Genomic DNA, 24,938 nt, shown 5'->3' on the forward strand with positions numbered 1-24,938 from the left:
GACCCACTGGGTTTCCGTGTGACCACCAATGGTGACGTCCAGGCACTGTATGTCACAGGCTCCAGAACGCCAGCAGCCTGGAGCCATCAAGTCCCTGCTTGACTGCTGGCCATAAGGCCATCACAATGGGTCATGCCTGGAAAAAGCGAGGCTGCGCATCCGGCTTAAGTGTGATGTGTGCTTGAAAATCTGAAGCACATCCCAGATCGTTTGCAACCAATGATGCAAAAGCAGAGCACAGATAGTCCAAGTCCTGAAAACGAACAGCCATGAAAACAACTATAACTTCATCAGAAATTGAAAAGCAAACCAGCTGAAAAGCATCCACATCAAAAATATTCGAAGCCGACGGATGGTTCACTAGACAAATTTATGGTTTCACAGCACGGGAAAATGTCAATCAAGTAGATGTTACAATAACTCCTAAATTTTCAAGAAAATCGTCAGCACAAGATTATATAGATAAGCATTTCAGCTATCACTAGTGGTGTGTTTCTAATATGTATCTGCATATTTTATTTCTCTAATAAATGTTGACGTACACAGTCTACAGATCCAATGATGTGTCAGCTTCCAGTAAGTTGGTTAGCTGGCACAGGCTGAGGGAACATTTCATGAAAGTAACACTTCTGCATTAAGCAGTACAAGCACATATTAACGACTGTATAGTAATAAGGTCCTGGAGATCACACTTTAAGAAGAATGTCATGTTAATAGTGCATAAGAGAGGAAACCATATAGGACAGCTTATAGTGGGACATTGGTTGCACCATTTGCACAGTATGGAGCTTTTTGGGGTTAAGAGTAACTCCTACTCTGGCCAGGCAGTAGAGGCCAGCTTGGTTGAAGTGCTAATCAGGTAAGCTACTGGACTGATTCGTTGACATTATGGCAGAACATTCCAGGTAGACGCGAATTGGCAACACCTGTCATTGGTGAAGCACGGTGTGTGGTAATATTGTGTAAGTTGAGCAAATTTAAATCAGCCTGTGTTGAGGGCATAGAAAGCTGACTGGATACGTAACAGGATGTAAACTTGCTTGTCCACCTCCAGTAGGACTACGTCAAAGGCATAGCTAGAGTACGAATAATCGAACTAACGATCTCAAACCAATCAGTCATGCACCTATTCTGCAGGCATCTTAAAACGGAAACAACCGTGTGCTTTTGAGTTCCAGAAAAACCGCAAGCTAACCTTGGTGATGGGGATCAGATGACCACTTGCCACTGATAGACCTATCGAGTTCTGGCAATGCTTGCTTACATGTAGTGTAGCTGCCGCGGGATCTTGGAAATGTAAACCGATGTTGGGATCTGGTAAGTGGCAAGCATCCGCTCTCTCAGGGGGTTTGGCTGACCAACTGCAAGTTGCCTATGACTCTGGAGGACCTGGGTGATCCACATTCGTTCTTCACCCCTGGTGGGCGGACTGCTCACTTCGTGGCAGCTGCCATCCATTGCCCTTGAAATGAATGTCACCAGCGGCTCTCGGTGTCAATGGTCGGCTGGGTTTGTAAATACACTGTGCGACCGTGAGGACCGGCAGAGTGCTATATAAGGCTGCTAGATTAAACACGTGTCAGTACTATCACTGGTTGACTATCTTCCCCATACTAAATCTGTCCATTCCCCTAACATTTCGCTGATGCACCCTGATGCGTAGTGGTCCATAATAGGCCAGGTCGATACACACGGCTCAGTCACGCTGTTTGCTTCGTGCGACGATGTAACTTACAGCTGGCGAGGTGTGTGCGGCGGAGGCGAGGCTTGTGAATTGATCGCAGCCATGAAAGCAATGCAGAAATATTACGGTCTAGCGATCAGGCAGACAGATCGCAATTTACTCTCTACCAGAGCCCTGGAATCACGGTAGATTTCAGTGTGTGACGCACACGTTCGCTGGTTGTAACAAGGACCATCTTGGCTCACTGCCATGACAGTATGCACAAAGATACGAAACGTCAAGAATAGTAAAACAGAAACGAGTAAGTGTGCCCTCAGCTAACGAGTAGTCCAAGACATTTGAAGTCACACTGTCGGTACAGTAAGAACTTCAGCACAGGCTATCCAAGCTAAACTACTCACAAGCGAAGTCAGTCACAGGACAGGACCCAAGTACAAACCACGCATGCCAGAGCATTGACCAGGAGTTGCTTCCAGACTTAAGTCCCGCACCTGAGCGCTTCGCATCTCTCCAGAAAAAGAAATCCGCTTTTCCAAAACGTGTACGAACGACACCACCTTCACCTCGTCTTGAGGCAATCACAGGGCTTTAGAGGTGTTATATCTCCCCTCCCACACAACAGCACAAACTCTTTTCGAGCCAGGGCAAGAGTTAAGAACCCTACATCTCAAGAAAAAATGAATCTGTCAATTCCTGGTTTTTTTAAGTCTTCGCAGAGGGGGAAGATGATTTTCTCTGAAGTCATGTGGCTTCCCACGCCAACAAGCGAACAGATACAAAGATCTTTATTGAAATCGCCTTTGCCTTGCAGCTAGTCAGTACTAGCTATGAGGTGTAATAAAGATTCTATCTCTAAACGTTTCTCAGATGCCAGAGTTTCTGATACAACTGAGGCGGCCGATGGAAGTGGTTTTCAGTCCTACTTGATGTATCAGTGAAAATGAAAACCTGTGAACTTGTACTACTTGTGGCTTTACAGACTATACCCTGTTTACGACTCCACTGCGTAAAGATGTTGCTTCTGTCCGTCGGCCCCACCCCAGCCTTCTGTTGTGCCGCTGCTCGTAGTTTGGCATTGTTCTGCTGGAGACCTGTCTCGAGAAGGTGCTGTCCTGTCTGCCCTGTACGGCTGTGGACCTGTCCAGAAAGATTTACTGAGGAACGGGCTCGCTGCTTTAAACTCCCAACTGTCCTTTTCTACGAGCTAACGACCATAAAATTACCTCATGCGTTTGGAGCTCTACCAGGCACCATCAATATCTGCTCTGGATGTTAACTTTATACAGTCTCGCTTAAGGTGCGTCAGGTTGTAACAAAATCTTTAATAATTTTCTGTATACAAAATATAGGCGAGAGAGTAACGTCTCAGTCTCTTCAAGCACCCTAGACTACTGTGTGAGAGCGTTTATTTCTGTAGTACTTCCCTGATTAATTGATTATTTCTATAAATCGGCCACAGCTCATTTTTTAAATATACCGACAGAGTGCGCAACTTTATTCAAGACGATCGGAATGTGCCTTAACACACGGCAGAGTTCTTTTTAGACACATCGAGTAATGCAATTCATTCGATTTCGCATCAACATATAGTTGTTGAAATTATCTCAGCCAATTCCACTCAGTTTCATCAAAACTCAAAATCAGGCTCGTCTACGTGTACGTCTAAAAGAAGACGAAATTGGACATATTAGAATGAGCCAGAAAATAAGCAGCAATCAATGGTTTGGTTTACGAGCGTATGGTTTCGTGGTGACATGTTGTTGTTGTTTGTTGTTGTCTTCAGTCCTGAGACTGGTTTGATGCAGCTCTCCATGCTACTCTATCCTGTGCAAGCTGCTTCATCTCCCAGTACCTACTGCAACCTACATCCTTCTGAATCTGCTTAGTGTACTCATCTCTCGGTCTCCCTCTACGATTTTTACCCTCCACGCTGCCCTCCAATGCTAAACTTTTGATCCCTTGATGCCTCAAAACATGTCCTACCAACCGAACCCTTCTTCTAGTCAAGTTGTGCCACAAACTTCTCTTCTCCCCAATCCTATTCAATGCCTCCTCATTAGTTACGTGATCTATTCACCTTATCTTCAGTATTCTTCTGTAGCACCACATTTCGAAAGCTTCTATTCTCTTCTTGTCCAAACTAGTTATCGTCCATGTTTCACTTCCGTACATGGCTACACTCCAAACAAATACTTTCAGAAACGACTTCCTGATACATAAATCTATATTCGATGTTAACAAATTTCTCTTCTTCAGAAACGCTTTCCTTGCCATTGCCAGTCTACATTTTATATCCTCTCTACTTCGACCATCATCAGTTATTTTACTTCCTAAATAGCAAAACTCCTTTACTACTTTATGTGTCTCATTTCCTAATCTAATTCCCTCAGCATCACCCGATTTAATTTGACTACATTCCATTATCCTCGTTTTGCTTTTGTTAATGTTCATCTTATATCCTCCTTTCAAGACACTGTCCATTCCGTTCAACTGCTCTTCCAAGTCCTTTGCCGTCTCTGACAGAATTACAAAGTCATCGGCGAACCCCAAAGTTTTTACTTCGTCTCCATGAATTTTAATACCTTCTCAAAATTTTTCTTTTGTTTCCTTTACTGCTTGCTCAATATACAGATTGAATAACATCGGGGAGAGGCTACAACCCTGTCTCACTCCTTTCCCAACCACTGCTTCCCTTTCATGCCCCTCGACTCTTATTACTGCCATCTGGTTTCTGTACAAATTATAAATAGCCTTTCGCTCCCTGTATTTTACCCCTGCCACCTTTAGAATTTGAAAAAGAGTATTCCAGTCAACATTGTCAAAAGCTTTCTCTAAGTCTACAAATGCTAGAAACGTAGGTTTGCCTTTTCTTAATCTTTCTTCTAAGATAAGTCGTAAGGTCAGTATTGCCTCACGTGTTCCAACATTTCTACGGAATCCAAACTGATCCTCCCCGAGATCTGCATCTACCAGTTTTTCCATTCGTCTGTAAAGAATTCGCGTTAGTATTTTGCAGCCGTGGCTTATTAAACTGATAGTTCGGTAATTTTCACATCTGTCAGCACCTGCTTTCTTTGGGATTGGAATTATTATATTCTTCTTGAAGTCTGAGGGTATTTCGCCTGTCTCATACATCTTGCTCACCAGCTGGTAGAGTTTTGTCATGATTGGCTCTCCCAAGGCCGTCAGTAGTTCTAATGGAATGTTGTCTACTGCGGGGGCCTTGTTTCGACTCAGGTCTTTCAGTGCTCTGTCAAACTCTTCACGCAGTATCATATCTCCCATTTCGTCTTCATCTACATCCTCTTCTATTTCCATAATATTGTCCTCAAGTACATCGCCCTTGTATAAACCTTCTATATACTCCTTCCACCTTTCTGCCTTCCCTTCTTTGCTTAGAACTGGGCTGCCATCTGAGCTCTTGATATTCATACACGTGTTTCTCTTCTCTCCAAAGGTCTCTTTAATTTTCCTGTAGGCAGTATCTATCTTACCCCTAGTGAGATAAGCTTCTACATCCTTACATTTGTCCTCTAGCCATCCCTGTTTAGCCATTTTGCACTTCCTGTCGATCTCATTTTTGAGACGTTTGTATTCCTTTTTGCCTGCTTCATTTACTGCATTTTTATATTTTCTCCTTTCATCAATTAAATTCAATATTTCTTCTGTTACCCAAGGATTTCTATCAGCCCTCGTCTTTGTACCTACTTTATCCTCTGCTGCCTTCACTACTACATCCCTCAGAGCTACCCATTCTTCTTCTACTGTATTTCTTTCCCCTATTCCTGTCAATTGTTCCCTTATGCTCTCTCTGAAACTCTGTACAACCTCTGGTTCTTTCAGTTTATCCATGTCCCATCTCCTTAATTTCCCACATTTCAGCAGTTTCTTCAGTTTTAATCTACAGGTCATAACCAATAGATCATGGTCAGAGTCCACATCTGCCCCTGGAAATGTCTTACAACTTAAAACCTGGTTCCTAAATCTCTGTTTTACCATTATATAATCTATCTGATACCTTTTAGTATCTCCAGGGTTCTTCCACGTATACAACCTTCTTTCATGATTCTTAAACCAAGTGTTAGCTATGATTAAGTTGTGCTCTGTGCAAAATTCTACTAGGCGGCTTCCTCTTTCATTTCTTAGCCCCAATCCATATTCACCTACTATGTTTCCTTATCTCCCTTTTCCTACACTCGAATTCCAGTCGCCCATTACTATTAAATTTTCGTCTCCCTTCACTATCTGAATAATTTCTTTTATTTCATCGTACATTTCTTCAATTTCTTCATCATCTGCAGAGCTAGTTGGCTAGTGGTGACATATACTGATAAAATTCTCTCGAGCTTCCTGCCGTGTAAAGTGGTTTAAGAACCACGGGCCTTCCGCATCATGCACCTCGGCCATTGTCTAAGGGTAACTGTTTACTGGTTGCTGCTAACAAATGGTTCAAATGGCTCTGAGCATTATGGGATTTAACATCTGCGGTCATCAGTCCGCTAGAACGTAGAACTACTTACACAAAATTAACCTAAGGACATCACACACATATAGATTTAAGTGTCAGGACGTCGTTTCTTAAAGTATTTTTATGGAGTGTAGCCATGTATGGAAGTGAAACATGGACGATAAATAGTTTGGACAAGAAGAAAATAGAAGCTCTCGGAATGTGGTGCTACAGAAGAATGCTGAAGATTAGATGGGTAGATCACATAAGTAATGGGGAAGTACTGAATAGGATTGGGGAGAAGAGAAGTTTGTGGCACAACTTGACTAGAAGAAGGGATCGGTTGGCAGGACATGTTCTGAGGCATCAAGGGAATACCAATTTGGTATTGGAGGGCAGCGTGGAGGGTAAAAATCTTAGAGGGAGACCAAGAGATGAATACACTAAACAGATACAGAAGGATGTAGGTTGCAGTAGGTACTGGGAGATGAAGAAGCTTGCACAGGATAGAGTATCACGGAGAGCTTCATCGAAGACCACAACAAGAACAACATAACACACATCCAACCCCTAGGCAGGATTCGAACCTGCGACCTTAGCGGTCGCGCGTGTTCCAGACTGAAGCGCCTAGAACCGCGCGGCCACATCGGCAGGCTTGCTGCTAATGTCCTAACATAGCCGCGCTGTCTTCTCTGTCTTCACTCCAGCGCCATGTAAGTAATGTTTCCGCTGCGTGCCGACTGTGCTTTAACCTTCAGATTGGCTGTTTCCAAGCTGTGCTTACCTGCTGATAGGCGACTTTACTGAGGATGCAGATTCTAATTTCGATCGCTTCTTTTATGATGCTTACCTGCAGGACAGCCCACAGCTTGTTGCACACTAACGTATGTGCTACGGTAATAGCCCTCTAAGGGAAACTGTTACACCTGAAAATAAATTACAGACAGTTCTGCTGAAAGCTTAAAATATTGTAGAGGAGCAGCGTCGTCTAATTTCGTAGGAATGCATCCATTACGGCAATTGCAAAAAGTTTCAGCTATTTAGGTAAGAATCCACAAGGCGCTCGTGAACGTGATGTTTGCCTCTCGCCCCGACACTGCCGACACGCAAGAGAAGGTACTTGCATCAGAACTCACAACAACGACTTCCTACCATCATACTCTTAAAAACTGTGCCTGCCACACGGGTCCTTCTATTACATGGCCAGGATAGTTTTGGAAATGCTGGTAATTTCACCACAAATACAAAATCACGGAATTCTCTCCTTGTTGCAACGAGGTGGTCATCAGCAATGAAAAATTCACAACACTAAAGTATTACACATGGCAACAGTAACGACAATCAACATACCTACATGCCTCACAAGAGCTTAATGGCGTCGCGCAGGCAAAACTTTTCTGCATTCTGACAACGTCTAAGTCTGCGAGTTGACCACTAATCAAAAATACTCATCATCACCAAAAAAATCATCTCCTATGCTGCTTGACTTGAAAATAAATTTTTATGTAATATGTGCAAAGACAAACCAAATTTCACAAAAACTATGATGCCACACTACAATACGTTCGCTCTCTGCAGACTCCACCCGCGTTATCCTGAACAACGGCGCGTCCTCCCGATTCTATTCAAGGGTGGCGACAATGACATTAGGCCTGTACCTTTAACAATAGTCACGCCCAAGTGAGACCCTTGCAAGATGATATCTGTCAGACATTTACCTCTCTCTCGACTATTACAATCTGTAACTTAATCAGGCCTTACTTTACCTTTGATTTTTTGTGACACTCTGGACTTATCGGACCATTCGGAATGAATGGGTATCCACTGTTGCTAACGACGCACTATGTTTACTTAGGACACAATTCATCTCTGTCTGCCACTTTCCGAATCTTCCATACGTCGTGGCTTCACCCGCGCCCCCATGACTAGAGTTCCTCGATAGCACTGCTACACTCTTCAGCTATGGCGGAGCGCACAGGCTTCTGTCACTCATGTAATTAGATCTCTCAGCTGCATTAAAACTTGAACATATGGTGATCCATTACTTGTGGTTATGGTTTCCACCAGTTATTTAAAGACATAAGGCTAGAAGTTCTTGAACTTCCTCAGTACTTCTTTAAATGTTTTAACTTACTCAATCATCGACGAGGAGTACATTATGCATTTTGCATTATGAATTTGTGGTTGTAACAATTTCCCTCAGAGTAGTATTTTCGTAGTGCATCTGTTCTCGGAATTCATACGCTAGTTGTGCAACGTACAATGAGCTGTCCTGTACGTAAGTCAGGTAAGTTTGGCAGGTGTAAGTGATGTGTTTGGAAGCTATACCACTAACACGCCTCCAGATGATGTGCGATTGTATTACTTGGTTATGCATTGGTACTCGCAATGCAATGTACAGGTGCATTTCTCTTACGAACTTTTGGAAGACATACAACGTAGGTGATGAAGGTGCCTGAGGGAGGAGATATTTAAAGACATTCTCTCAAAATAAAGATCTTTTTAGAAACTCCGACGTCTTCCTCATTATTCTGGATGTTTAGAATTTCTTAATGTTTCATTGATCTCTTATTTTAGAATCATCCGAATTTTCGCGATTAAGTAGGCCCATTCCATAGTGCCGGCTGCATTGAACATCTCACCTAGCAGGAATACAAAGCGAGGATCGTTGCAAAGCACGTAAAGGCCTCTACGCTGGCGAAACCATATGACTGTAAGTGGAATGATCTGAAAATGTGTCATAACCTGACTATATGAGGATTACAGTGAGTGTTTGTCTGAAACAAGAACCTAAGAATCCCGTAGATTGAGGGATATGAGGCCCTGAAACCTATCACGAAACTGACTATAAACCCTCACTTGTCCTATCCTGACACAGCTGAAAGTGACATTCAACCGTAATCTTGTATGTAATACAAGCATGCTGGGGACACCACTCATCTCTGCTTTGAAGTTCAGCGCTACGGTCGGTCAGCTGAGTACACATACCAAATAAGAACAGAGCCTTCACACAGAGTATTGAGTCATGTGCATCGTCCATCAGTAATACAACTTAACTGATACTATAATGGCTTTACAACGCTTAATTGATAATAATTTCCTCCAGTTGGCATGTAAGGACCGTTACACTGTATTGCACCCATCGTAAAATTTCAACACTTACATTAAAAATGTAATTAATAAAACAAAATTTGTAAACTTAAAAATGTGATAAGACAAGGATACATACTAGTGTGCACAGAGAACAAGGGATAAAATAACCAGCTTTACATAAATAGCTTATCGTAGGTGCCACCAGACGGAAGTCTGAGTTGAGAAACGAGGTAATTTGCTCAACGTTACAAGTAAACGTTAAAATACAAACTACTCATAATGCCCTATTCATATGAAACAAAATATAAGGTAAAAATAACTAAAATGCGTGACGAAGTATTACCAAAGAGTATGACAGTGAAGTGGTACATTCAGGAAGAGGAGAGGTATCTTTATTTCACGAGAGCCATCACTTCAATTAATGTTTAAGTAAATGAGCAATCAGTAATAATAACTGGTTCTGAAGTCTGTGTGAACATTTATAATTGCTTCAGTCTATCGTTGCAATAAAACCACAAAAAAGTACAAGGTATAAAAAATTACAAAACTATTAACAAAGGGTCAGTAGCATTAAAACACAACAAAGGAAAAGCAAGAATTAGAAGTTGATGTCACAGAAGTACATAGGTACAGTCATAGGATAGATGATTAATTTCCTTATACCATCAGCCGGATTTACTTTACATACAGTTCTGCGTTCTCTTCTTTTATGAAGTGTCATTAATTACATAACTGATGGGTAAAGGTCTACGTGTACTATCAGGACCGATAAGGACAAATACAACCTCAAATGAATGGAAACCATATTTATGACATGTCTTAAACAAAAAAATACATTATGTGTAAAATTACCCCACCCGAGGGGAAGCTTCACATAGATATATACTTAGCAAGATAGGCGACAGCGTTGTCTCAACTTTACACACGTCTGGAAACTTTAAATGGAAAGAAAACAGAAAGATAATGTAGCATGTCATTTTTCATAGCTTTATTGACTTGTCGAAATACATTACAGGAATAAAGGGAAGATGGTGAGTCATTTCGGGTTTACGTCTCTATAAAGTAAACTGAGAACTATGTAGCTGCTGTGTCTAGAGCACGACATTCTCACTCTTCACTTTTATTGCACTTCTATAGGCTCCACTAACGCTAATTTCACTTAAAGCAACACTGAATACTAACGTAAGTGATTGTAAGTATTTTTTTTTAATTTAACCTTCTTTGATCCCGGCGGAGGTTCCAGTCCTCCCTCGGGGATGGGTGTGTGTGTTTGCCCTTAGGATAATTTAAGTAGTGTGTAAGTTTAGGGACTGATGACCTTAACAGTTAAGTCCCATAAGGTTTCACACACACTTGAACATTTTTTAACCTTCTTTGTAATACCATAGGTCCCACGAAGACCTGGTAACTGATATCAGAGATATTTTTAACAACAGGCCATACAAATGTGTATATTGTTACCTGTCATCTTCATTACCTTAAATTCTTTCTTAATACAGGGTATCAATTTCTCTATTTGTCCAGTAAAGTTCTTGGTAACCTTCCTTTCTTCTTCTCCGCTTTTGTCTGCATCTAAAGGAACCTCACCACAGCGTGAAGCGTACACTCTCGGATGTTTTCTGTTTGCTAGCGTCGTACTTCCACAGAAAAAGAGTTCTGCATTCACTTCCCACCTCTTGAGACCCTACTGAGGCACATATCATGCAAACGAGAATAACACCTAGAACATAACTGTATAACTGCAGTTATGCAGTCATGCAACAGTTCATTAGTTATAAGGTAGTCTGTACTAACAAATTGCGTTGATATTACTGACGCGAAAACACGGACATTGCAAAGTACAGTTGATAAAAGTCATTTGTATAGTAATAATCATTATTACTTTAGACTTCTAAATTATTCACAGATAGCAGTAACAAGTTAGTATACCTTACAAATTCATATTCAGTTAGTGGACCGTTCTATGAGCAAATGCTATTGGTGCACCAGTATGAGGTGCTAAAGGGTGCACTCACTCATACAAGGCTTCTTATTGAACCGAGAAGCCACTTACCAGAGTCTTAGCAAATAAGTTGTCTGTCGCTTTGTTTATGTGAAATCGCCTCTGGTAATAGGTGCACGTACTGTACAGTGTATGTGCATGTGTGATACATGCATCATGTTCCACAATGCATTACGTGAGTATTTATGAGGAGGAGGAATTGGGGAGAGGGGGGGAGGCTCCTAGCAGCGATATCGCCTCGCCCGCCGGCCCCTCGGCTGTTTACGACTCGTCTTGTCGCCAGCAGGCAGCTCTCGGCAGAAGGAGGGGAGGCAGCAAACTTTGACGATGGGTCAGAGAGGGGACTGGGGGAGTTCCGGCCCATTAAAACTTGTCCCAGCACTGCTGGCTGCCTGTCTGCTCTCTGCCTGCCCGCCTGTCTTTGAAGACCACTCTACACGCAGTCACGACGATTCATCGTCGTCTGTGGCAGCTGGCAGTGGGTCATCAGGACACGATCGCAGACTTCTTACTAGTACTGGGAAGAAGCACACCTCCCGGTTAATTAGACGGACATGTGAAGCCCACTCCATCAATAGGTGTACGAGCTCGGAGGGATGCGTATAAGGGTGGTGGATACGTCCCTACCCCTCTCGTCATTCCACCCCTTTAACCAGTGGCCTGCGTCGTGGTTCAAAAACACAGGGTTGCGGCACTCAGGCCGACTAATTTCCGCACTTATTGCACCTGGCGCCAAACACTAGTCAAATTCCCGTTCTCACTCACACAAATCATGCGCAGGAAGTCAATTTAAGACACACTGTTTGCAATATGCAGCCCCGGATCTATACATGTCCGAACCGGGGCAAAAACTTTGGTTGGGATATTTTCATTTTGCAGCGCACTCTTTGTGAATAGTTTTATGTATGAAAGGTACGTATTTGAGGTAATGTAAGACATGTTAATTGGTCTTAAATGTGCCAAAAGTGCAGTACCACGCCTCTTCACACAGCATTCTTCTATCGTACATCGCTGTATTTCACTCTGTGGAATTCAAACGTGTATATTTTGTAATGGAAGCCATATGACCTACATTCAGAAAAGAGGAAATTAAACTGCCTCTTCTGCTCCCAGTCGGCCGGTTTGACTTGCTACCCATAAAAAATAAAAAAGGGACAAGAGACAAGCAAGACAGTACACATTTCTTCAATACTCACATGTCACCATTTGTTTCCCTCTAACCTTGCTACAGTTATGCACGGCGTGCTTTCCTTTCTATGGAAGACTCTGCCACCCCATCAAAGTTGGTTCCATAAGCAGTTTTGCTTTCAAATTCTAGAATAGGGAGGACAGATAGACATTTCTATGTCAGTGTTGAACGCAGATATCTTTTAATTATTATCAGTTTGCTGAAGCTTTGCTGTCAGTTTGTGGATGTCGGTGATGTGTGGTATCTCCTTGAAGCTGTACTAATACCAGGAAAGCCTTCTTGCAAGTCATACTATCACAGATGTTGTAGTTTTAATTCATTTCGGTTACTAACTTTTTAAAGAAGGTGAGTTCCAGGCAAACATCACCTGCATTCTAAGTTTTTGAATATTATCAATCTAGATCGGTGAACCATGATTTATTTTCAAAGAATATTCTAAAGAATTTTTTTCATTTGCTAGCGATTCATCAAGAACATTAACACATCTAATCACACTATTTAAGTGTGGAAGTAGTTGCCAGGGAATAACTGATGAAATCATAACCAAATTCCTCTTAAGAAACGGGAATTTTATTCACTTTAATAGTGTCTTAAAGCATTTCTTAAAAAAAGAAGCAGATTTAAAATTATAATCAGAAAGCACCCTCTAAATATCAAGTTACAATTTATTCAGAGGCAGAAAGAAAAATATTTTGACTGTATGACCTTTCGGGCAGAGAACCTTGCTGCTTCCCTTTGTACATGACCAAAGTTATGACTGCTCACAAAAGCCACTGAAAGACTGGTGCAAATCTGCAACACACCAGATTACTTTAAACTAAAAGTTTTAACCATTTACACAAGCACACAAATTATGCACCCCTGTAAGAGTGATGGAAATGGTACAAAAGCTTAATATTTAAAATATTAACTTGGCCACCGAAGGTGCAACTTCATTTCAACTTACAAGAAAAGTCTTACGGAGAAAGGGTGGCAACTTTATATACTAAAATTGACCAAGAACATGATTAGAATTTAACAAGAGTAAATCACACAACATATCACCAATCACTCAGCTTCTAATAGACTGCGATTTCTCAAGAAGACATGACGCAGCACCCCCAAATTGCTCTACCGAACCGTCCGCTGCCAGCCACTTCAAGAGACGTAGGAAGGCTCACCCATCTCCCGTCTCACGGCGTCGCAGCCCGCACCGGCCAGACCGATGTCATGGGAGGACTCCTGTTGCCCTCATGTCGACCGCGAAGCCTCTATCCCTCGCTAGACGCTGCGGCCCACTGGACTCACGTGGCGACTTCACATGCGCTGACACTCAAGACGGACAAGTCATCTCGTGTCTCAGTGTGTGACCAACCAACCGTTCGATCCAACCGCCAGTGATCATTGCCTGAGCAAACTCGAGCAGACTGGCTGTCTAACACGCAGACTCAGATGCAGGAACTAAGCCCCGTCCGAACGACCACTCGCTGAGTTCTCTTACTGGCGGAGTGGAAAGCCAGCATTAAAGGTTGATCAGAATGACAGACATAGTAGCACTCCGAACGAGAGACAGACACCAACTGTCTAACAAATTCAGACGAGAGACAGACTAACCACCAATTGGGGACGTAAGACTGACCCAGACTGACTGACTGACAAGTTTTTTTTATTATTGATATTTCACACCATACATAAGGTGGGCTTGCAGCGGCACAGTACGCCGCTCTTCAGCCACAGACATTACAAGAGAAAACCAATGGACACACAGAATGAACATAACATAATGGGGGACAAAAAACAGGAGTCGCAGTAATGAAAAAACACGAAGCCATTCACACACAAAGAAAACCAAAGAAACTGTTAGCACTGAACATGGACACTGATGGTGGAGATGACACGTGAACGATGGAGCGTGGGCGGCGAAAACACTTAAGCACAAACATGACTGCACAAACACAAAACTGATGGCGATGATCTGACTGACGAACTCATAGCGCCCCTTAAATGCACGTGAACAGGCAACCTTTTCCCTTTCCCGCCAGAGAGAGACAGACACCAAAGCTGCGATTGCCACAGCGGTGCCATCGCCAGAAACGGAGGGCGACTGCTTCACACTACGCACTGTGGCGCGCTCTTCAAATCAGCAGTTTATATCACGGCTCAATCAGCTTCATTTTTCTGCAGATCCTCTCTGTTAATATTTAAAAATGCGTCGCCACTAAGGGAGGAGAAATTTTCGTGTAGACTCTTCGCGCTCTCTACCTTTGTTTCAATATGTGTTAAAATTTTCTAAAATACTACTTTTATATCTTTAACTTAGTCGGGTGTATTGTTCTTGATTTGTCCTCTCATATCTCGTCGCCTTGTGTTCTCTTTCTGTAAGTTTGTTTGCTTTTGAGGATAGGCTCGACATCCAGTTTTTCTGAAACAGGTATAGCCTCTTCAATCTACTGTTCTATCGAATTCCCTGTCATTCTTTGCAAGGTGTTAACAAGGTCTTGCATTAGCACCACATAGCGTAAAATGATAATGTCTACTATCTGTATATCGACGCTCACTCTGATAATCTCTCTAACAATACCAGCACAAACTGTTAACATGAGAATTAATTAAAAATCTATCACCACTTGTAGTTCATGACCTGCTTCATTCTTAAATTCTGTGGCAAGAAAGAATTCTTGTTTCTTCCACAGCTTTGACACATTCCGCTAAATTATTTAATAGATCTGTAGCAGCTAGGTGTTTAACCGACCATCTTGTTTAACTACTTCCTTTTAAGTTGGTTTTGTATATTTTCGCATTATTTTCCACCATATGGTGGAACCTACAGAAAAAGTAATAAGTTTCTGTACAACCCCAAATTCTCTAACTGCTTTTCAAAGTGATGATGCAGGATGCACGCCCACAAGATTTAAAGAGTGTCCTAGACATGGCAAAAACTCTGTTACGTCACTGATTTCCGTAATTCTGAATTGGACCCCTTTATATTCGCTTGCAGTATTAGATATGTTTTCGTAAGACTGTCCATGGCATTCTTGCACATCCAAACCTTCAGCTTCTGGTTTTTCTAGTACTCACTGCGTTATATATGCCCCAGTCTTTCCGTCAGCTTCTATGAAACCAGGAAAGCTTTCCTTTATTTCACATTAAGTTTCCGTTATTTATGTATAAAGAATCGCTTGACTCATTTTTTCCGTGAGATAAATCTCGAGTGCAGTCAAACATGACTGTGGAACAGTTGGTAGTAGTGGACAAGGGCAGCACCAGCGAATTTTTTACTGTGTGTTGCCTACATCAGCGGCAGTTGTGCACTTAGTGGCTAACCTATTGTTCTCCTTTGAGTGACAGGTACTGAACCTATTGTTCTCTCTTGATTGACTGCACTTATCTTATAGCAAACCCATCCCCACTCCCAGCCCTCAGGGACCCCCCCCCCCCCCCCCCCCCCGCTCACTACTACTACACGTACACATCCAGGTTGGTCTTATTAGCATAACCCTCTCACTCTTGTCAGTTCGATTGACTACTTAATTAAATTCAAAAAATGGCTCTGAGCACTATGGGACTTAACTGTAGAGGTCATCATTCCCCAAGAACTTAGAACTACTTAAACCTAACCAACCTAAGAACATCACACACATTCATGCCTGAGGCATGATTCGAACCTGCGACCGTAGCGGTCTCGCGGTTCCAGACTGCAGCGCCTAGAACCGCTCGGCCACCCCTGCATCCCTACTGCCATCCCATCCCAGCCACCCTCGCACCCTCGTTTCTCCCTGCCCTCCTTCTCTACCTGAAGATTGGCGGCTCTGCAGTGGAGAGAGAGGATCTCACAAAGGGAAATTCAAAGGTGTATTCTTCTTTTATAAAAATGAAGTCATATTGCGGGGCTTGGATTTCTCTTGCTCATCATTCTCTGCTGTTTAGAAAGATGCAGGTCTTGTGAGAAGTACTACCATCGATCGCATTTCTTTTTTTTTTTTATTCCGATTGCCCAAGGGATACTGTCATGAAACTCACATCAGACGTAATTACACACCGTTAAAAGCCTTTCTATCGTGAATCACGCACCGACCGCCGTCTCCTGTCCACTGGACTGCACTCGACACTACCATACAGGAGACGGGGTGCACCGGCGGTCCCTGAAAAGTGACGACGCAGCTGTCAGCTGCAGAACCACGTGCAGGTGTCAGTTCGTGTCCAGCAAGGATGGGGCATCAGCATCCCTTCGATACATTAGGCCTGAGAAATACCTCTCGAAACACGTGTTCATCTAGGCACGACTGCAGGCACGATGATTCACAGCTGCAGGTCCAGCGCTGAGAGAGATGAAGTCTCTTTCCGGAATTCATAAAGTGCTGCAGAAATAGTTAACCGTTGCATTTGTAGGAGTTTTCGTAATATCTCAGCTTTCCTGCATGGAAATTCTTGCCCTAACAGGACCTGTATACGAAAATAGAAAAACACTGAATGCATTCTTCGTGATGGTCCTAACGAGACACCACGTGTTCCCTTCCTGGAAATCGTGACGTCCTGCTTTCACCATACACCTCAGAACCGGTAAAGGTTCTCACCGCTAAAAGCCCTCATCATGTCTGTGCACACTCGCAAAAAAACCGTTAATTATAAAAGCATTCGTGGTGTTTGGAACGAGAACACTGTCGAAGCACAGACGGGAATATTGGGACAATTGTGCCAACAGAATTCGAAGCACTGTCCGACAGAAGAGAAAAACAGCTGGAATGATCGGTGTTCTACAGCTACTGTCCTGGACGTGTCCTAATGCCACAGTGGCAGGTGAGTGACGGCATCATCGCTAGAGATAGATGGTCTATTTCAGCTCTTCTCTGAACACCTGCTTCCTCAGAACTTTCGGTAGATATCTTGCCTGCGTCTAGTTCGAAACAGTTTGGTGGAACTATAATTAATTATTAGGATTTCTATTGCTGTCTCACTCAGAGCAATGTACTGGATATGTCTCCTCTTTACGACCGTGGTTCTGGAATGAATCGCACACGTAATTTTCCACGTAAAAATCTCTCTCATACTCTGGCGGTTATCGATGCGCTGAATCTATACATCCCTCAAGATAGGACACACACTCATTTTTTCTAGTCATGACACAGCATAAGCCACAGTAACATTACACTGCAATACACTGGTATACACATTTTCCACAAATAATTCAGTTACCCTTAATATCTATACTGTGTCCGAAAAAATTATGTTATGCCTACACTCACACCGTGTCTATGTCTCGATTCTCCTCAGTCCTAGGAAATTATCTGACAAAGTCTGCAATGTGTGTGAACTCCTAAGGGACTAAATTGCTGACGTCATCGGTGCCTAGACTTACACACTACTTAAATTAACATATGCTAAGAATAACACGCACACCCATGCTGGAGGGAGGACTTGAGCCTCCGGCGGAAGGGGTCGTGCAGTCCGGGATATGGTGCCTCAAACCACGCGGCCACTCGGCGTGGCACAAAGTCTTCGAATCAGCGCTTCTCGAAGGTGCTACATTCTGCCAAGATCCTCTCAAGCAAGTGTTATGAAGGACAGGCGTCCGGCACTATGTGATAATGAATACTGCAACCGCAAAGGTATTGCTTGGAAATTCATCACCTCTGCAGGTTGGTATACTGTGACCAACATCGCTGCTGACAGAACAACAAGGAAAATGCGAGGATACGCTAAGAGGTGTCGATCAGGGTAATAATTATTACAGCTTTATTGCCTGACCTGTTTGTAAACTATAGCAGGTCCAGTTGAACAGTTGCGCTGCTTTATTGTGCAGCTGTTTATGAAATGAATCTATCACCACTTACGTTCGGATATACTCCTCAGTGAACTGAAATCACAATTCACCATGTCGAATCTATCCTTCCATTACGGCTACACGTAAGTATATTTATTTTCTTTTTTTTTGTTTTCACATGTATAGTACTTGTTGGTGTAAAACAAAGTATGATACATCCACACCTGCCCCAGCTGGGTGTCACTTTCGCTCTGCAAAATAGCCTCCCCCCATTGAGTATTTGTCAATAATAAAGGATGTAATTACAATTTAAAAGAAGCCCTAGAGTCTTTTCGGTTTATCGACTTCCGACTTCACCACTTCCACGAAACCTTTTGGTATTTTCGTTACTTGTAAATATATATTTAGACTGCCAAGTAGGGGTTTGTATCAGTGTATTCCACGCATAGCTTTCACCAAGCAGATCACAAAATTTTTCCCTGACTGAGAAATCATTGTGAACCATTGAGTAATTAGAAACTTATCCTATATGCGAAGACCTTTACGTGAAAACTCGAAAATAATAGAGGAAACTGATATTTTCACTCACGAATTACGATGTCGATAATATAGCAATTCCAGATCATCCTTATAATTTACAAAGTCAACTAAGGTGTTTCTCGCGTCTAGACAACCAGCAAACGATTCCTCCAACCGTCGTTCACCTGCTAGATGCACTCCACACACACCACAAACGATCTTCTCTCAACCAAATAAAGATGGGAAATGTGAAGAAGCAGTCAATCGGATAATTTACATGAGATGGAACAATGGTCCAGTGTGAGCACACGTCCATATTGAATCTCCTCAAATGTCCACGCAATCATGAAAGCTGCCCACACATACAAAGTATTAGTCCGTTATTCGTCCGTCTAGAGGACGACATGGTTACGTCAACTACTTTCCTGCATCCCAACAGGCCTCTCCATTTGGACAGCTGCTGTTAGTGGGAAACGTGAATCATTCTCGCCACAGGCCACTGCCACCGCCGCGCCAAGCCCACATAGACAGAACTGTCCCACGAAATCAGCCTCATATATATTTGATCGCTATACTTACAGTTAACTGCTACGATTGCTGTCTCACTTGAAAGACTTTCGACAGTGAGCGAAGTATTGGAAATACACCCTGCTGACAGCTGTGGCTCTGGAAGTAGAAATATCTGGACCATTCTTATGACTTGACACACTCTTCCCCTTGCTATCAGAGTATTCCACATCAAATCCATTCCTTCCTTACGACTGGACAAGCTCATTCCAGTTCCACGTGTCAGAACACAAACACATACTTCATTAACCTGATGCTCATGGTGAACCTATCATGCATCCCCTACTCCTAGGTATAACACTTTGTCAAGAACTGATTGCTGTCGGTATGAAATAATACTGACTGAAAATCAAGGATGGGTTGACATGTCTCCTATGTTTTTCTTGTCAGTGGTACCATTGGTCTTAGTAAGAGAGGCATAATCGCCTTACAAACTGCCTGATGTTAAAACATACGATCGCAACAACTATGGTATCTTAATGTGAGAAGTGGTCTTGGTTCTACAGGTACACAAAGGTATCCATGTTAAGAGCTATACTGGCTTTATAAATCGAGGTATGGCATTACCCCCGAATGAAGTGGTTTTTCCAGACAAATACCGTGACACAGAATATAGATGGTGATCATAGGAGTGTACATTATCAGAGAAATAGTACCGTTACACGACGCCGATGGTAAGCCCTCTTAATAAAATTGCCGATTTTGGAATGTGTATCACTGTATAAGTGTATATTTTTATTTTTATAATTATATATTTTTATGGTTTTGGTTGGGGTGGCTTTAAATATTGTGGGCTAGCATAATACTTTCAATTACCTTATACCACGATAACATTCGTACGGACATCGGTTTCCACGAAGTACGTACGGTATAATATTTTTAAACGCAGCGTGCGACTCACCGCATTGTAATAAATAGTTTGCGTGGGCGGTGCTATTTAGAAAAGAAAATATGCGTATTCTTACGCAAACTGTAATTTTTAATATGGGTTTCTAGGGCTCTTGGTTATTTATGTACCAAATTACATAAAGATTAACTGAGATATTGCGGAATGCGATGATTTTCTATATATCTTATTCATTATTTGCAAGGCAAAACTGGAGAGAACCCCATCTGCCGCTAGGCGGCCAAAATGAAAGGCACTGAACTCATTCAGTGCTGTGAATTTTGGTAACTGGAATTAATTTTAACTTCGAAATTAATGAAGGACCAAAACTGAGAAGTTTCTCGCATTTACATTTAATATTATGACATGATATTTTAATTAAATAATACAGTCAGCATAAATGCCGACTAAATCCTGCTAGGGGAGTTGAGCTCCCTGCACTACGAAGTCCTGTAAAAATTTTGTTAATTATAATTAATGGTTCCGATCATGAGAGGTGACAACTAAGTCAATAGTACACACTTTCTAATAACAATTTCTATTATATTTTCCTAAACTACAGATAAAACATACGTTAATTATCAGGCAGCACTTCAATGGTGGCCTACGGCTAGACGAAACAAAACAGGAGAGATCTAGAATGAGATTTTCACTCTGCAGCGGAGTGTGCGCTGATATGAAACTTCCTGGCAGATTAAAACTGTGTGCCCGACCGAGACTCGAACTCGGGACCTTTGCCTTTCGCGGGCGGGCGGCAAAGTTTGGAAGGTAGGAGACGGATACTGGCAGAAGTTTCAGGAGAGATCTAGTTCAATCAAAGCATTGTCTCTGATTTTCATGGCCTATGTTACACAGAGATTATACCAAAAAACTGTTTTTTGTTAATTACATCGATATTTGTGTTTTGGTAATAATAACTTACCTTCTTTACTATTTATTTTACATCACGCACACGTACACAGTCTTGAAATAATTTATAATACACACGTCTCATAACAAAACTTTCTTCCCCTCTCTCCAAATGTCCATTTATGTGACGTACCGTCACAAGTGAAACGCAAAGAAGCATGGTATAAAACCCATATTTGCAACTCCCTAATGCCGACACTGCTAGATATTACTCCGATATTTGTAACGCATTCTGTATCGATGCCATGTCAGAGGTTCTGCAATGTGTCGACTGGGCTATAGGCGATGGTTGATTGAGAAGGATCACAAACAGTAGATGGTGTACTGACTATAGTATTACGCTTTCTGGTAGAAATGTGGTATTTGATTTGGAATCAAGTCTTTCCATTCAACCACATACCTTCGTTGTATCCTATGGAGAAGTACTTACCGCCAGTAGTTACTCTTATTTCTGGCCTCTCATACCTCTAACCTATATTGTACAGTAAAATCTTAGACAGTCCCTATGACTCTTGCAACTGCCCCTGCAGCGTTGCACATGTGAGCGATCCAATTTAGGTAGGAACTGAGCAGAAGTATAAGAGGGCTGTATCTACCACCTTCTGCAACCTGTGTAGAAACAGAGTTTTCTGAGTTACTGTGACAGGAATGTGTTTTGACCATTCCATGGAAATGGGAACATGTAGTCGTAGCTTCACCAACAGTGTACGATGGGTAAGGTCAGCGAAAGCCTGCGCCGACGTTACGAAAACTAGAGGAAATACTAGGATTTTGCTACTGCATTGTGGTGTGTCTCCAAATTAAATACAAGTAGTGCTGTCTGAAGAAGATCCGCATCCCTCAGTGCCCATTCGCTTCTATCACTCCAACATGCTATCTTCGTTATTCTCTACCAATCAATAGAGAAAAATTACGAACTATAAAAGCCCCACTAACCTCATCCGATAGTAAAATTGATAAGATTTTTACAACATCTCTCTCTTCCCATGTTGTTGTTGTTGTGGTCTTCAGTCCTCAGACTGGTTTGATGCAGCTCTCCATGCTACTCTATCCTGTGCAAGCTTCTTCATCTCCCAGTACTTACTACAACCTACATCCTTCTGAATCTGCTTAGTGTATTCATCTCTTGGTCTCCCTCTACGATTTTTACCCTCCACGCTGCCCTCCAATGCTAAATGTGTGATCCCTTGATGCCTCAAAACATGTCCTACCAACCAGTCCCTTCTTTTTGTCAAGTTGTGCCACAAACTCCTCTTCTCCCCAATTCTATTCAGTACCTCCTCATTAGTTATGTGATCTACCCATCCAATCTTCAGCATTCTTCTGTAGCACCACATTTCGAAAGGTTCTACTCTCTTCTTGTCTAAACTAGTTATCGTCCATGTTTCACTTCCATACATGGCTACAATCCATACAAATACTTTCAGAAACGACTTCGTGACATTTAAATCTATACTCGATGTTAACAAATTTCTGTTCTTCAGAAACGCTTTCCTTCCCATTGCCAGTCTACATTTTATATCCTCTCTACTTCGACCGTCATCAGTTATTTTGCTCTCCAAATAGCAAAATTCCTTTACTACTTTAAGTGTCTCATTTCCTAATCTAATTCCCTCAGCATCACCCGATTTAATTTGGCTACATTCCATTATCCTCGTTTTGCTTTTGTTGATGTTCATCTTATACCCCTCTTTCAAGGCACTGTCCATTCCGTTCAACTGCTCTTCAAAGTACTTTGCTGTCTCTGACAGAATTACGATGTCATCGGCGAACCTCAACATTTTTATTTCTTCCCTATGGGTTTTAATTCCTACTCCGAATTTTTCTTTTGTTTCCTTTACTGCTTGATCAATATACAGATTGAATAACATCGGGGAGAGACTACAAACCGTTCTGACTCCCTTCCCAACCACTGCCTCCCTTTCATGCCCCTCGACTCTTATAATTGCCATCTGGTTTCTATACAAATTGTAAATACCCTTACGCTCCTTGGATTTTACCCCTGCCACTTTTAGAAATTGAAAGAGAGTTTTCCAGTCAACATTGTCAAAAGCTTTCTCCAAGTCTACAAATGCTAGAAACGTAGGTTTGCCTTTTCTTAATCTTTCTTCTAAGATAAGTCGTAAGGTTAGTATTGCCTCGCGTGTTCCAACAATTCTGCGGAATCCAAACTGATCTTCCCCAAGGTCCGCTTCTACCAGTTTTTCCATTCGTTTGTAAAGAATTCGCGTTAGTATTTTGCAGCTGTGACTTATTAAACTAATAGCTCTGTAATTTTCACATATATCAACACCTGCTTTCTTTGGGATTGGAATTATTATATTCTTCTTGAAGTCTGAGGGAATTTCGCCTGTCTCATATATCTTGCTCACCAGATGGTAGGGTTTTGTCAGGACTGCCTCTCCCAAGGCTGTCAGTAGTTCCAGTGGAATGTTGTCTACTCCCGGGGCCTTGTTTCGACTCAAGTCTTTCAGTGCTGTGTCAAACTCTTCATGCAGTATCGTACCTCCCATTTCATCTTCACCTACATCCTCTTCCATTTCCATAATATTGTCCTGAAGAACATCGCCCTTGTATAGACCCTCTATATACTCCATCCACCTTTCTGCTTTCCCTTCTTTGCTTAGAACTGGGTTTCCATCTGAGTTCTTGATGTTCATACAAGTGGTTCTCTTATCTCCAAAGGTCTCTTTAATTTTCCTGTAGGCAGTATCTATCTTACCCCAAGTGAGATAAGCCTGTACATCCTTACAATTGTCCTCTAGCCATCCCTGCTTAGCCATTTTGCACTTCCTGTCGATCTCATTTTTTAGACGTTTGTATTTCTTTTTGCCTGCTTCATTTACTGCATTTTTATATTTTCTCCATTCATCAATTAAATTCAATATTTCTTCTGTTACCCAAGGATTTCTAATAGCTTTCGTCTTTTTACCTACTTCATCCTCTGCTGCCTTCACTACTTCATCCATCAAAGCTACCCATTCTTCCTCTACTGTATTTCTTTCCCCCATTCCTGTCAATTGTTCCCTTAAGCTCTCCTTGAAACTCTGTACAACCTCTGGTTCTTTCAGTTTATCCATGTCCCATCTCCTTTAATTCCCACTTTTTTGCAGTTTCTTCAGTTTCAATCTACAGGTCATAACCAATAGATTGTGGTCAGAGTCCACATCTGCCCCTCTAAATGTCTTATAATTTAAAACCTGGTTCCTAAATCTCTGTCTTACCATTATATAATCTATCTGAAACCTGTCAGTATCTGAAGGCTTCTTCCATGTATACAGCCTTCTATTATGCTTCTTGAACCACGTTTTAGACACCCGGCAATAGTTTTCAAAGGACATTCACTTAGGAAGAAAAGAAATCTTACGAGTGTTACATCGCCACAGTAGTGCTGTAAAATTTTGCGATGTCGAGGGATTTTCCCCATCACTGAATTTATTGGGACACAGAAAAACTATCTCGTTTTCGGGCCTGAAGTTGGAGTTTGTGGCAACGGAAAATTGTCTCTTGTCGTTTCGGTTCCAAGAAAACCGTTGATCTGACACGTACCACCTGGAGAGCGAGGCAGAATATTAAACGATTGCTCGGTTTTGGGAATTAAGAGACGTCCTTTATTTATAAATTCGGCTGTCGGAATTGCCACAGTTTCTTGCGCTGAAATGTCTGCCTGTTTATAATTCATAAGGCCAGTGACAAGTTTTAATCGCGCAGTTGTTCCCAGGAGGAGTAGGGGGGGGGGAGGGGGTAGGGGGCGGGAGTGTTGCCTGTCTGGAGCGGGATTACCTCTCCCACCCCTCGAGCACTCGTCGTGCCGCGCCGCCTGGGGGGAGGCTTAGGCTGTCACGTCACACAGGGCGAGGCCCGCGACTGCCTACCTGCTAGGCGTCGTGTGTCGCGCCGCT

The sequence above is a fragment of the Schistocerca gregaria genome, chromosome 4, assembly GCF_023897955.1.
Source record: "Schistocerca gregaria isolate iqSchGreg1 chromosome 4, iqSchGreg1.2, whole genome shotgun sequence".
Lineage (NCBI taxonomy): Eukaryota > Metazoa > Arthropoda > Insecta > Orthoptera > Acrididae > Schistocerca > Schistocerca gregaria.